Here is a 16061-nt window from a genome sequence, read left to right as displayed (position 1 = left end):
CCTTATTATGGAGGTGAACAATTGGACGGTCAATCTCATTCCTATCGTTTATTTCAAACTAGCTGGTGTACCCGTGCTTCGCTACGGAATTCTAAATTTTATACAGAATTCTAGGTTAGGTAATGTAAACGTTGTGAGCAAGATTGTATTAAGTTTCATAGCTCTTAACGTTGCCCTAGAAGCACGACGGGCAAGTCACCAACGTATTTTCTCATATCATGACTGGGTTAGGGAATTTTCATTGTAATGGTAGGCCAGCTTGCCTACCGTCAGTGTCAATCAGGTTGGGGAGTTTTCATTATAATGGCAGACACTCACTCTCCGCCTGCCTTTATAGATTCTCAGAAAGACTCTCTTAGTGGTTTTCCTAACTGAAATGAACATGGGTCATTACAATGACGTCGGTAGGAATGGCGCGATTAAAAGCAATGCCTTCATATGAAATACCCGATCAAATGAAAAACCACACATTTCTTCACTTTTAACGAACAGTACTATGCTGTCGAACTAACAGTCCAAAGCTACAGAGTTGGAATGACCAAGACGCAGACATCTGTGATCCGTGAACAATCTTCGTCCTTTTTTCGGCGAAGGGGGTGTTCAAATAGTGGATAGTCCCAGGGCAAAAACTATGCCCGTTCATCTCAATATACTACACCGGCGGGGGAAAGAACTATCTGACGTGGAAGCAATTTTTCCTCCAAGCCAGAGAAGAAGCCACATCTTCGCTGCTAATTTGGAATAAAATTAATGTAGATTTTATGAAAGTGAAGAGGAAGAAGCTTTTCCTAAGAAACGGCTCTTTTCAAGGTTGAATTTTGAGTTATTTAGTGAATTCTGGTACTATAATTTGGAATAGGGCTAAATTGTAATTCCAGACCAGTTCATACTACTACTACTAACTGAGCCTCTGACTTAAGTGCGCACACTGCTCATTCAAAACAGCGCGTATCGAATAGCTGGCATACTATGATGAACCAGTGTGTTACGTACCAGCAGTATCAGAAAATGTATGAACCAGAGGATTGGCATGCTAAAGAAGAAAGTTATTTAACTCCTCAGCTATTTCCCGCCAATATTCAGTTAAGCTGTTATAATCGGTACGCAGCAGTAATCCCAGCTATCGGAGTTGAATGTCAGCATAAGAGACAAAGAACATTACAACAAACAACTGTCAGTAAAATGTTATTGTTGATCTATGTTACGCGCTTTCGATATTGTAGGCCGTCACATTATTAATTGTCTTCTGGTTCTGAAATGCCACTCTTATCATAGTCAGTACGGTAAAACTGAATAAAACATAAATGGTCGGAAATATATTCTGTATAACTTTTGTTATGTAGTAATTTTCCATAGGACCAAGAGCATAGGTATTTAAAAATTAAATTATAGGTGCCTTCCCCTAAACTACCATTTCACCCAGGGTGAATAACATTGTTTATAGCTTAAACTGTAGTTTCTTATTCCCCGACTCTATATACCGATTTTCATTAAATTCTGTTTACCCATTTTGTCGGGACTCGGCGTTGATATCGACTTAGCAACAAAAATCCAAATTCATGAATAGCTCTGTTATCATAGCCGGTACGGTAAAAATGCATAAGACGTAAATGATCAGAAATTTAATTCTGCATAACTATAGTTATGTAGTATTTATCGATATGACCACTAATAATATAAATATTTGAGAATTGAATTTTAGGCCTTCCCCTAAACTACCATTTCACTCATCGTGAATAAAATAATTTATAACCTAGATTGTAGCGGCTCGTCCCCCGACTCTACACACCGATTTTTATTAAATTCTCTTCAGCAGTTTTCTCGTGATGCGTGTACAGACAGACAGACAGACAGACAGACAGACAGACAGACAGACAGACAGAAATTACGGAAAAGTAAAAACTGCATTTTCTTGTTATTGTGGACATGATCGATATAGAAATGCCATTCTTTTCAAATTCTGAGTAATGTACAGACAAAACTCTTATTTTATATATATAGATGTGTTAAAATTTTTATTTATATGCCAGGAGAATCTACTGAAATCTAAGAACGTTCTCCGAAGGAAAAGATGGCTCTTGAAAACGAACCCAGGAAAGATTAAAAATGATCGGTTTATGATCAGAATAAGTACATCGAAGATCTACAGCCTGTTTCCAGTCATTCAACAGGGTCAGGAATGGAATGAATAAAGCCCCCATCAAGCGGCGACAATAGGAATTGTGCCGGCTGCCGAAACCTGTCGCACTCCTCTGGGGCAATGATTAATGAATGACAAATGAAATGAAATTATACTGGACAGTGTTGCAGGGATGAATGATGACAGGGAAAACCGGAGTATCCGGAGAAAAACCTGTCCCGCCTCCGTTTTGCCCAAAACGAATGTCACATGGAGAGACCGGGATTTGAACCAAGGAAACCAGCTGTGAGCGGCCGGCGCGCTGCCGCCTGAGCAACGGAGGCTCCTTATAAATACATTATGAACAGTAAAATCAATTGGTCTCACCTCCTTTCACACCCCACCGCCGTTAAATTTATTTACCCCCCCCCCCCAAGTGAATTTTCAGGCAAACAATACTTGTTTCTTTAATAGTAAAGGATCTTCTAAATACCAATTATCACGACTCTAACTTCTTTAGTTTTTTATTTATGTGTCCTCATGAAAGGAATTCAATTCCTTTTTCACTCCCGCCTCCCAGGACGATTCCCCTCCCAAAACGGGTTTTTCTTTGTTTTTAAAGAAGAACCAAATACCAATTTTCACGTCTGTAGGCCCTAACAACTTTAGTTTTTATTAGATGTAAGTATTCTCATACAATTAAGTAAATTAATTTTAAATTCTTTCACCTCCCCCCCTCCCATTCATTGGATTTTCCGAGAATAGGTGTTTCTTTACTTTTAAAGCAGATTCCAAATATCAAATTTCACGCCTGTAACATCTTCATTTTTGAGATAACAGTAGCCTAATTGAAAGAATTCAACACCATTTTCAGCCACTGATACCCACCCCTTCCACCCAAGTGGTATTTCCGAAAACTAAAAATACACGTTTCTTTATTTCTAATAGAGATAAAACTACCACCAATTTTCACTTCTGTAACATGTTAAGTTTTTTGAGATATACTGTATAAATTCTCATTTTAAAAATTTCAACCCCTTTTTAGTTCCCTTTAAGAGGAGTTTCCGAAAACAAATCACCTATGTTTCTTTACATTTACAGGAGATTCCAAATACCACTTTTTACGTCTGTAACATTCTACATTTCTCAGATATTCTGTAGATGTAGTCTTTCAAAAATTCACCGCAATTTGTCACTCCTGTTTAACCGCCATTAATTGGATTTTCCAAAAGCAAAAACATAAGTGTTTCTTTATTTTTAAAAGAGATCCCAAATACAAAGTTTCAGTTCTGTAATATCTTCAGTTTCTGAGATATATGTATCCTCATTATAGGCATTCAACCCATTATTCACCCTTTTAACCCCTCCTATTGAGATTTACAGAAAAAAGTGTTCCTTCATTTTGAAAGCAGATTCTAAATATCAATTTTTACATGTGCAAACTTTTAAAGTTTTGAGATGTAGATACACTCATTTTAAAAATTCAACCACTTTTCACCCCCCCACCCCTATTTGGATTTTCCAAAAGCAAAAGAAAGGTGTTTCTTTATTCTTAAAGGAGATCCCAAATATCAATTTTCAGGTCTGTAATATCTTCAGTTTTTGAGATATAAGTATCCTCATTAAAGGCATTCAACCCCTGTTTCACTCCTCCTATTGGGATTTTCCGAAAACAAAAAATACATGTTTTTTATTTTTAAAGGAGATTCTAAATACCAATTTTTACATCTGTAAACTTTTAAAGTTTTAAGGTGTAGATAAACTCATTTTAAAAATTCACCCCCATTTTCACCCCCCCATTATTCAGATTTTCCTAATACGAAAAAATACATGTTTCTTTATTTTTAAAGTAGATCCCAAATACCAATTTTCAGGTCTGTAATATCTTCAGGTTCTGAAATATAAGTAGCCTCATAAAAGGCATTCAACCATTTTTTCACCCTTTTCCACCCTTCCCACTGGGATTTTTCGAAAACAAAAAACACGTGTTTCTTTATTTTTAATGAAGATTCCAAATACAAATTTTTACATCTGTAATCTTTCAAAGTTTTGAGATATAGATACGCTCATTTTAAAAATTCACCCCCCTTTTCACACTCCTATTAATTGGATTTTCCAAAAACAAAAAAACGTGTTTCTTAATTTTTAAAAGCGATCAAAAGTACTAATTTTCAGGTCTGTAATATCTTCAGTTTCTGAGATATAAGTACCGGTATCCTGATTAAAGGCATTCAACCCCCTTTTCACCCTTTTTCACCCCTCCTATTGGGATTTTCTGAAAACAAAAAAACGTGTTTCCTTATTTTTAAAGAAGATTCTAAATACCAATTTTTACAACTGTACACTTGTAAAGTTTGGAGATATAGATACACTCATTTTAAAATTCCACCCCCCTTTTCACCCCCTTAGCGACGGAATATCCAAAAATCCTCTCTTATCGAGCACCTGCATCTTAATATGAATGTATCCCCAAAATTTAATTTCTTTATGTCCAGCAGATTTGGCTCGGCGATGATGAATCAGTCAGTCAGTCAGTCAGTCAGTCAGTCAGTCAGTCAGTCAGTCAGTCAGTCAGTCAGTCAGTCAGTCAGTCAGTCAGTCAGTCAGTCAGTCAGTCAGTCAGTCAGTCAGTCAGTCAGTCAATCAGTCAGTCAGTCAGTCAGAACAAGTTATTTTATATATACAGATATACTAGCAAGATACCCCTGCTTCGGTACGGTATTATACTGAAATTTATAATTGAATGCTTAACGTTTTATATATAATCCTCCGAAATTCGCGATCTGACTCGTTTTCTGAGAGAATCCGCCAAAATTCGCGATCTGACTCGTTTTCTGAGAGATTACGGCATAGTTCCTCACATTTTTCAATCTTTCTTTCCAGCAATCGATTTCGTACTTCCCGGGCTAGGTCCAGGTATTCCACGCGGTCAGTTGGGACCCTAAATCTTTGCCATCTTTTCCTATAAGCATTTTTAGTATGGATCAATTCCTGAAGGAGATCCGGCGTGGTGTCGTCTAGGGTGCCTTGGCGGTACTGAACCCGCGGCCGGACTGTATTCGTAGACATTACCAGGCCAGGACCCGTTTCCAGCGCGGTCCGCACAATTTGACGACGGTCCAGAACGTTATTATTATTATTATTATTATTATTATTATTATTATTATTATTATTATTATTATTATTATTATTGTTATTAGGTGTTCTGGACCCCACAGCAAGATACAAGACCGCTACTTAGCGGTAAATTACATCTGCTGCCATTGTCATTGTTGAGAATGTGACCAGCATCATTGTCGCGCGTAGGCAAGTGTGCGGGATTTCTGGCGATGCGAATGACATACTTCCGTGCATTATTGAACTTATTATAGAGGTGAATAATTTGACGGTCAATCTCATTCCTATCGCTTATGTCAAATGTGTTTAAATTTTCATTTATATGCCAGGAGAGTCCACTGTAATCTAAGGACGTTCTTCGAAGGAAAAGATGGCTGTTGAAATCGAACCCAGGAAAGATTAAAAATGATCGGTTTATGATCAGAATAAGTACATCGAAAATCTACATCCTGTTTCCAGTCATTCGACAGGGTCAGAAATGGAATGAATAAAGCCCCATCTTGCGGCGACAATAGGAAATGTGCCGGCTGCCGAAGCACACCTCTGGGGCAATGATCGATGAATGACAAATGAAATGAAATATTGGACAGTGTTGCTAGAATGAATGATGATAGGGAAAACCGGAGTATCGGGAGGAAATCCTGTCCCGCCTCCGTTTTATCCAGCACGAATGTCACATGGAGTGACCGGGATTTGAACCACGGAACCCAGCTGTGAGACGCCGGCGCGCTGCCGCCTGAGCAACGGAGGCTCCTTATAAGTACATTATGAACAGTAATATCAATTGGCCACACCTCCTTTTACACCCCACCGCCGTTAAGTTTATTTACCCCCACCCCCCAAAAAAAGAATGAAAAGAAGGCGTGTTTCTTTATGTTTAAAGGAGATTCCAAACACCAATGTTCACGGCTATTACCTTCAGTTTTGAGATATAAGTTTAAAAATAATCTTTTTTTCACTTCCTTTCAACCCCTCCCCCCCCAAGTGAATTTTCCAGCAAAAAATACTTGTTTCTTTAATAGTAAAGGATCTTCTAAATACAAATTGTCACGACTCTAACTTCTACTTTTTTTGATTTATGTGTCCTCATGAAAGGAATTCAACTCCTTTTCACTCCCGTCCCGCAAGATGGTTCAGCCCCCCCAAAACGCGTTTTTCTTTGTATTTAAGGGAAATCCAAATACCAATTTTCACGCCTGTAACAACCTTATTTTTATTAGATGTATGTATTCTCATACAATTAAGTCAATTAATTTTTCAATTTTTTCACCTTTCTATTGCCTTCAGTTTTGAGATATAAGTATCCCCATAAAAATATTTTTTCACTTCCTTTCACCCCCCCCCCCCAAGTGAATTTTCCAGCAAAAAATACTTCATTTGATTTTCCGAAAATGCGTGGTTCTTTACTTTTAAAGCAGATTTCAAATATCAAATTTCACGTCTGTAACACCTTCATTTTTGAAATATCAGAAGCCTAATTAAAAGAAATCAACACCATTTTCAGTTACTTTTACCCCCCCCCCTCACCGCCCAAGTGGTTTTCCGAAAACTAAAAATACACGTTTCTTTATTTTTAAAGAGGTAAAAATACCATTTTTCACTTCTTCTCATTTTATATTTTCACCCATTTTCATTTCCCCTTAAGGGGAGTTTCCAAAAACAAATCACCTATGTTTCTTTACATTTACATGAAATTCCAAATAGCCACCTTTTATGCCTGTAACATTTTATGTTTCTAAGATATTCTGTCGATATAGTCTTTCGAAAAATTTACCCCAATTTGTCACTCCTGTTTAACCGCAATTAATTGGATTTTCCAAAAACGAAAAAATACCTGCTTCTTTATTTTTAAAGTAGATCCCGAATACCAATTTTCAGCTCTGTAATATCTTCAGGTTCTGAAATATAAGTAGCCTCATTAAAGGCATTCAACCGCTTTTTCCCCCTTTTCCACCCTTCCCATTGGGATTTTCCGAAAACAAAAAATACGTGTTCCTTTATTTTTAAAGGAGATTCTAATATACCAATTTTTACATCTATAAAATTTAAAAATTTTGAGATTTAGATACACTCATTTTAAAAACCCACCCCCTTTTCACCCCCACCCCCATTAATTGGATTTTCCAAAAACAAAAAATACTTGTTTCTTAATTTTTAAAGGAGATCCCAAACACCAATTTTCAGGTCTGTAATATCTTCAGGTTCTGAAATATAAGTAGCCTCATTAAAGGCTTTCAACCCAATTTTCACCCTTTTTCACACTTTCTATTGGGATTTTCCGAAAAAAACACGTGTTTCTTTATCTTTAAAGGATATTCTAAGTACCAATTTTTACATCTATAAACTTTAAAAGTTTGGGAAATAGATACACTCATTTTAAAACTTCACCCCCTTTTCACCCCCCATTAATTGGATTTTCCAAGAACAAGAAATACGTGTTTCTTAATTTCTAAAAGAGATCAAAAGTACTAATTTTCAGGTCTGTAATATCTTCAGTTTCTGAGATATAAGTACCGGTATCCTGATTAAAGGCATTCAACCCCCTTTTCACCCTTTTTCATCCATCCTATTGGGATTTTCTGAAAACAAAATAATGCGTGTTTCCTTATTTTTAAAGAAGATTCTAAATACCAATTTTTACAACTGTACACTTGTAAAGTTTGGAGATATAGATACACGCATTTTAAAATTCCAACCCCCCTTTTCACCCCCTTAGCGACGGAATATCCAAAAATTCTCTCTTATCGAGCACCTACATCTTAATATGAATGTATCCCCAAAATTTCATTTCTTTATGTCCAGCAGATTTGGCTCGGCGATGATGAATCAGTCAGTCAGTCTGTCAGTCAGTCAGTCAGTCAGTCAGTCACTCAGCACCTACATCTTAATATGAATGTATCCCCAAAATTTCATTTCTTTATGTCCAGCAGATTTGGCTCGGCGATGATGAATCAGTCAGTCAGTCAGTCAGTCAGTCAGTCAGTCAGTCAGTCAGTCAGTCAGTCAGTCAGTCAGTCAGAAGAAGTTATTTTATATATATATATAATTATTCATAAAATTATGTATATATGCATGTATTGGAGATAATTCTATCATAAGTGATGGGTATTGTTTACTTAGTAAATCTTTTCTCTATTTTGTTTTTTTTTTGATATATTTCATTGTCTTCTTAAAATGGTTTGTGTGATTACGTTATTATTAGACTGACATTTCAGGAGACATTCTGTGAGTGTGAACTTAAGCTTAGTCATAATAAAGTTATTAGTTTTCGTGCCACTTCTTACTTTTTACGATTTTCGGGAACGTGGAAATGCCGGAAATTTTGTCCCACAAGGGTTCTTGTATGTGTCGATAAATCTAGCAACTAGCGGCTGGCGTATTTAGCATCTTCAAACACATTTGGGCTGAGCTGAGATCGAACCAGCCAAATGTGACCAGCTCTGCACAACCCAAACCACTGAAATGTAAGTCATTCCAGTATTTTCTGGTGTTGTAAATTCCATTTTCATTATTGTAAAAAATACAGTTTACTGCATAACAAATACAGGATATTCTATGTACTTTAATCTAGCTGCCCAGATACATCTCTGGTGAGATACAGCTTGCGGAGTGCAACGTGTATCATGGTATTGGCTAGATGAAGTTGTGTTTTCCCAACTTTCTGTCTTAGGCAGGTATTACACTAGCAAAGAAATTTGTCAAAGGTCTTTTGTCAAATATTTTGTGCAAGGTAACTTTTATAACATACAGCCATTGCACGAAGACACTGCATAAAATATTTTATCATAGTTCAGCAAGAATTAATAAAGGACAGCTGTGCACATGTTAGGCTACTATTAGTTTTTAATTTATTGTTAATGGCAAACATTCTCATAAAATTTTCCGGTATGTTTTAAATTAAACCATCACAAGAGAGTACAAGTTCTGCGTCTGTTTGCTTGTTCATACTACAAATGTAAAACCCACATGGTTTTAGCTTATCTCATGTGATTTATCAGAAAAGTAAAATAAGTTGCTTACAATATTCAAAATTAAGTGAATGGAAGAAATATAATTTATAATGTAAACATCATATTCAATTTCAGTTCTTCAGCCAAATACTGGCTACGTAATCCATTCAATTTCTACTTCACGTAAAAATCTGTGCATCCTTCCTGGATAGTACCCTATTTATCGCCTCCGCCATTTTTAAAAACACTTGCTATCTTCAATTTTTATTTTTTCTATTCCTGGTGTCTTGTGTTGTACAACATTTAATACTCGGAAATAAGCAGTTTTGTTGAAGCAACATTCCAGCTGAACTTACGATCCACCATTTTGAATGTAACAAGTTAATTTTTTTAATTGACCTTTGTTGGAACAACATTTGGTCATCCTCCATGTACAAGGAACACTTACAGCACACATACAAAAATATTAATAGTCAGTGCAAATTACATATAAGAATGAAAACCAAATCGTCCACAGTCTTCAAGTAGAGAACACTACACTGAATCTCTCTTCCGGGAGAAAAGGGGGAGAACAAACAAAACACAAAACACAGGCAACTATGCGAAGAGCACAAAGTCAAATTCTTATTTCCGCGGTTCTCATGAAGTCCATCACAGCATTGAGAACTGAATTGTTTTCACCGTGCAACGCTGGTTGGGAACGGCACTTGTAGATCAGGTATTTCAGATAAAAAGCGGCTTCGAGAAAAATCATAAAGGCCACACTTAAACAAAATGTGATTGAGATCTCCATCCTCCGCATACTGACATCAACAGTTAAATATTTTGCGAAAGATAACACGATGCTCATGCCTTTTATCAAAGATATGTTGTAAAATGACATTTCATAAAATATTCCTCCATTACACTGTCATATATTTACATACATACATACATTATCATTATAGACTGTTATGCCTTTCAGCGTTCAGTCTGCAAGCCTCTGAGAATTTACTAAACGTCGCCACAATCCTCGATTTGCGACTAGTGTTGTGGCCTCATTTAGTTCTATGCCTCTTATCTTTAAATCGTTAGAAACCGAGTCCAACCATCGTCGTCTTGGTCTCCCTCTACTTCTCTTACCCTCCATAACAGAGTCCATTATTCTCCTAGGTAACCTATCCTCCTCCATTCGCCTCACATGACCCCACCACCGAAGCCGGTTTATGCGTACAGCTTCATTCATCGAGTTCATTCCTAAATTAGCCTTTATCTCTTCATTCCGAGTTCCCTCCTGTCATTGTTCCCACCTGTTTGTACCAGCAATCATTCTTGCTACTTTCATGTCTGTTACTTCTAACTTATGAATAAGATATCCTGAGTCCACCCAGCTTTCGCTCCCGTAAAGCAAAGTTGGTCTGAAAACAGACCGATGCAAAGATAGTTTCGTCTGGGAGCTGACTTCCTTCTTACAAAATACTGCTGATCGTAACTGCGAGCTCACTGCATTAGCTGTACTACACCTTGATTCAATCTCACTTACTATATTACCATCCTGGGAAAACACACAACCTAAATACTTGAAATTATCGACCTGTTCCAGCTTTGTATCACCAATCTGACATTCAATTCTGTTGAATTTCTTACCTACTGACATCAATTTAGTCTTCGAGAGGCTAATTTTCATACCATACTCATTGCACCTATTTTCAAGTTCCAAGATGTTAGACTGCAGGCTTTCGGGACAGTCTGCCATTAAGACCAAGTCGTCAGCATAGGCCAAACTGCTTACTACATTTCCACCTAACTGAATCCCTCCCAGCCATTTTATACCTTTCAGCAGATGATTCATGTAAACTACGAACAGCAAAGGTGAAAGATTACAGCCTTGTCTAACCCCTGTAAGTACCCTGAACCAAGAACTCATTCTACCATCAATTCTCACTGAAGCCCAATTGTCAACATAAATACCTTTGATTGATTTTAATAATCTATCTTTAATTCCATAGTCCCCCAGTATAGCGAACATCTTTTCCCTCGGTACCCTGTCATATGCTTTCTCTAGATCTACGAAACATAAACACAACTGCCTATTCCTCTCGTAGCATTTTTCAATTACCTGGCGCATACTGAAAATCTGATCCTGACAGTCTCTCTGTGGTCTGAAACCGCACTGGGTTTCATCCAACTTCCTCTCAACGACTGATCGCACCCTCCCTTCCAAGATGCCTGTGAATACTTTGCCTGGTATACTAATCAATGAGATACCTCGATAGATATTGCAATCCTTCCTGTTCCCTTGCTTATAGATAGGTGCAATTACTGTTTTGTCCAATCTGAAGGTACCCTACCAACACTCCACGCTAATTTTACTAGTCTATGAAGCCATTTCATCCCTGCCTTCCCACTATACTTCACCATTTCAGGTCTAATTTCATCTATTCCTGCTGCCTTATGACAATGGAGTTTATTTACTATCCTTTCCACTTCCTCAAGCATAATTTCACCAACATCATTTTCCTCCTCCCCATGAGCTTGGTTGTTTGCAGCACCACCATGATGATTTCCTTTTACATTGAAAAGATGTTCAAAATATTCCCTCCACCTCTCCAGTGATTCCCTGGGTTCTATTATGAGTTCACCTGAATTACTCAAAACACTGTTCATTTCCTTTTTCCCTCCCTTCCTAAGATTCTTTATTATTGTCCAGAAAGGTTTCCCTGCTGCTTGACCTAGCCTTTCCAGGTTATTACCAAAATCTTCCCATGACTTCTTTTTGGATTCAACAACTATTTGTTTCGCTCTGTTTCTTTCATCTACGTACCGATCCCTGTCTGCTTCGGCCCTTGTTTGGAGCCATTTCTGATAAGCCTTCTTTTTACGTTTACAGGCTGCTCTCACTTCATCATTCCCATCTTTACACACAGTTGTTCCTAGGCATTCCCTTGCTGTTTCTACTACAGCATCCCTGTATGTCACCCATTCACTTTCTATATCCTGAACCTGCTTACTGTCTACTGTTCGAAACTTCTCACTAATCATGTCCATGTACTTCTGTCTAATTTCCTCGTCCTAGAGATTTTCTACCCTTATTCGTTTGCAGACAGATTTCACTTTCCCTACCCTAGGCCTAGAGATACTTAGTTCACTACAGATCAGATAGTGGTCTGTATCATCGAAAGATCCCCGAAAAACTCGTACATTCCTAAAAGATTTCCTGAATTCAAAGTCTGTTAAGATATAGTCTATTATGGATCTGGTACCCCTAGCCTCCCATGTGTAGCGATGAATAGCCTTATGCTTGAAGAATGTATTCGTAACAGCTAAACCCATACTAGCACAGAAGTCCAGCAAACGCTTCCCATTCCCATTAACTTCCATATCTTCCCCACATTTACCAATCACCCTTTCGTATCCTTCAGTTCTATTCCCAACTCTCGCATTGAAATCGCCCATTAGCACTATTCTATCCTTGCTGTTGACCCTGACCACGATGTCACTCAATGCTTCATAAAACTTGTCAACTTCATTCTCATCTGCACCCTCACATGGTGAGTACACGGACACAATTCTTGTCCTAATTCCTCCCACTGACAAATCCACCTACATCATTCGCTCATTTACGTGCCTAACAGAAACTATGTTGCGTGCAATGGTATTCCTGATAAAGAGCCCTACCCCAGACTCTGCCCTTCCCTTTCTAACACCCGTCAAGTATACTTTATAATCTCCTATCTCTTCCTCATTATCTCCCCTTACCCGAATATCACTTACTCCTAGCATATCCAGATGCATCCTCTTTGCTGACTCAGCCAGTTCTACCTTCTTTCTTCCATAAGCCCCATTAATATTGACAGCTCCCCATCGAATTCCATTTCGTTCGCGAAGTTGTTTCTAAGGAGTCCCTCGCCTGTCAAATGGGAGTGGGACTCCATTACTCCCCTAGGTCTGAGGCTTGCTTAAAGTGTTCTGAGCTCGGTAAATTCATGAAGCAGGATGCTGCCCTACTTGCACATAGTCCAAGGGAGGATCTCTCCTCTAACGGGTTATGGACCAACGGGGAATTGTATAGTCCTAGCCGCCTGAGCACAAGGAGAGCCATGACTCAGAATATGTCCAAGATGCCCACTCCCATTCCATAGCAACTGGTATCCCGACTTTCAGGACCACTTACTAGGCCACTCAGCCGTTGCCCATGGTTCACGAACTAGGACGTGACTACAGTAACCCACAAACATGAACCATTTTATAACAGATATTTGACAAATTTATTTGATAGTGTAATACCAGCATTAGTCTCATCCTTGACTTTAACGTTATGAAGTTGACTGACGTATGAGTATTATTAGTTGAACTAGTTATGTAGCAAGTCCCTATAATGAATGATGTGAACGCGTTACGCATATTGTCGGATGAAGTATGCGCTTCCGTGACATTTGCAGACTGATATACAACGGCACATTCTGGCTTGGCGAGGAAGACAACGAGTAACTACTTCGCTCCTCAGTTCCCCAGTACACCCCCTGACGGCTAGGTTACCTATGGCAGGTTATGGTGGAACTGTTGAGGATCCAACCAACTTTCGTAGAGTAGTCACCATATTTCTAGTCCATTGCCAGGTCACACGCATTCAACTCATTATTAGAAGTCGATTTACCTCTCAATGAAAATTCTTGGACACGCTATAGTACACTGACTGACAGAGCAAATGCAACACCAAGAAGGAGTGGTCAGAACTTTATGCCAATTGCAGGGTAGACTGACGTCACTGAGGTATGCTCATGATGTGAAATGCGCCGCTGTGCTGCGCACGTAGCGAACGATAAATGGGACACGGCGTTGGCGAATGGCCCACTTCGTACCGTGATTTCTCAGCCGACAGTCATTGTAGAACGTGTTGTCGTGTGCCACAGGACACGTGTATAGCTAAGAATGCCAGGCCGCCGTCAACGGAGGCATTTCCAGCAGACAGACGACTTTACGAGGGGTATGGTGATCGGGCTGAGAAGGGCAGGTTGGTCGCTTCGTCAAATCGCAGCCGATACCCATAGGGATGTGTACACGGTGCAGCGCCTGTGGCGAAGATGGTTGGCGCAGGGACATGTGGCACGTGCGAGGGGTCCAGGCGCAGCCCGAGTGACGTCAGCACGCGAGGATCGGCGCATCCGCCGCCAAGCGGTGGCAGCCCCGCACGCCACGTCAACCGCCATTCTTCAGCATGTGCAAGACACCCTGGCTGTTCCAATATCGACCAGAACAATTTCCCGTCGATTGGTTGAAGGAGGCCTGCACTCCCGGCGTCCGCTCAGAAGACTACCATTGACTCCACAGCATAGACGTGCACGCCTGGCATGGTGCCGGGCTAGAGAGACTTGGATGAGGGAATGGCGGAACGTCGTGTTCTCCGATGAGTCACGCTTCTGTTCTGTCAGTGATAGTCACCGCAGACGAGTGTGGCGTCGGCGTGGAGAAAGGTCAAATCCGGCAGTAACTGTGGAGCGCCCTACCGCTAGACGACGCGGCATCATGGTTTGGGGCGCTATTGCGTATGATTCCACGTCACCTCTAGTGCGTATTCAAGGCACGTTAAATGCCCACCGCTACGTGCAGCATGTGCTGCGGCCGGTGGCACTCCCGTACCTTCAGGGGCTGCCCAATGCTCTGTTTCAGCAGGATAATGCCCGCCCACACACTGCTCGCATCTCCCAACAGGCTCTACGAGGTGTACAGATGCTTCCGTGGCCAGCGTACTCTCCGGATCTCTCACCAATCGAACACATGTGGGATCTCATTGGACGCCGTTTGCAAACTCTGCCCCAGCCTCGTACGGACGACCAACTGTGGCAAATGGTTGACAGAGAATGGAGAACCATCCCTCAGGACACCATCCGCACTCTTATTGACTCTGTACCTCGACGTGTTTCTGCGTGCATCGCCGCTCGCGGTGGTCCTACATCCTACTGAGTCGATGCCGTGCGCATTGTGTAACCTGCATATCGGTTTGAAATAAACATCAATTATTCGTCCGTGCCGTCTCTGTTTTTTCCCCAACTTTCATCCCTTTCGAACCACTCCTCCTTGGTGTTGCATTTGCTCTGTCAGTCAGTGTATATGGATGTCTCAATTATGTAAAAGTGTATTCATGCTTGTGAGTTAATGAACATGCATAAATCATGACGTGTAGTATTAGTTGAATTTCGTGCCTCTTTTGACCGGGCGAGTTGGCGTGCGGTTAGGGGCGCGCAGCTGTGAGCTTGCATCCGGGAAATAGTGGGTTCGAACCCCACTGTCAGCAGCCCTGAAGATGATTTTCCGTGGTTTTCCATTTTCCCACCATGCAAATGCTGGGGCTGATCCTTAATTAAGGCCACGGCCGTTTCCTTCCCACTCCTAGGCCTTTCCTATCTCATTGTCGCCATGAAACCTATTTGTGTCGTTGCGACGTAAAGCAAATTGCAATTGCTCCTTTTGAATAATGCGAAAACTGTGATAGCCTCTGGAGGAATGGTTATTATGTTCAATAAATCTCTAATAATATGATCTGTTACGCCCCGATTTCCGAATGCACCCATATTCCAACAGTGTATGGCCACAGCTGCTTGTTTCTTAAGATTTTTTCTTCTTCTACTACTACCACCATCGCTTTTCCCACATCTGTGAGGTGGAGGGTGCGAACTGTGTCGCACATATTGATTTGGCCCTGTTTTACGGGGGATACCCTTCCTCTCTTCAACCCTATATGGAGGGATTTAATCACTATTGATGTTTCTGTGATGGTTGGTAGCGTAATATGTTGTCTGAATATGAAGAGGAAAGTGTTGGGATAAATACAAACATCCAGTCCTCGAGCAAGAATAATTAATCAGACGAGATTAAATTCCCCCACCCGGCAATAA

Source organism: Anabrus simplex, chromosome 2, assembly GCF_040414725.1.
Source record: "Anabrus simplex isolate iqAnaSimp1 chromosome 2, ASM4041472v1, whole genome shotgun sequence".
Lineage (NCBI taxonomy): Eukaryota > Metazoa > Arthropoda > Insecta > Orthoptera > Tettigoniidae > Anabrus > Anabrus simplex.
This window is presented reverse-complemented; position numbering follows the sequence as displayed.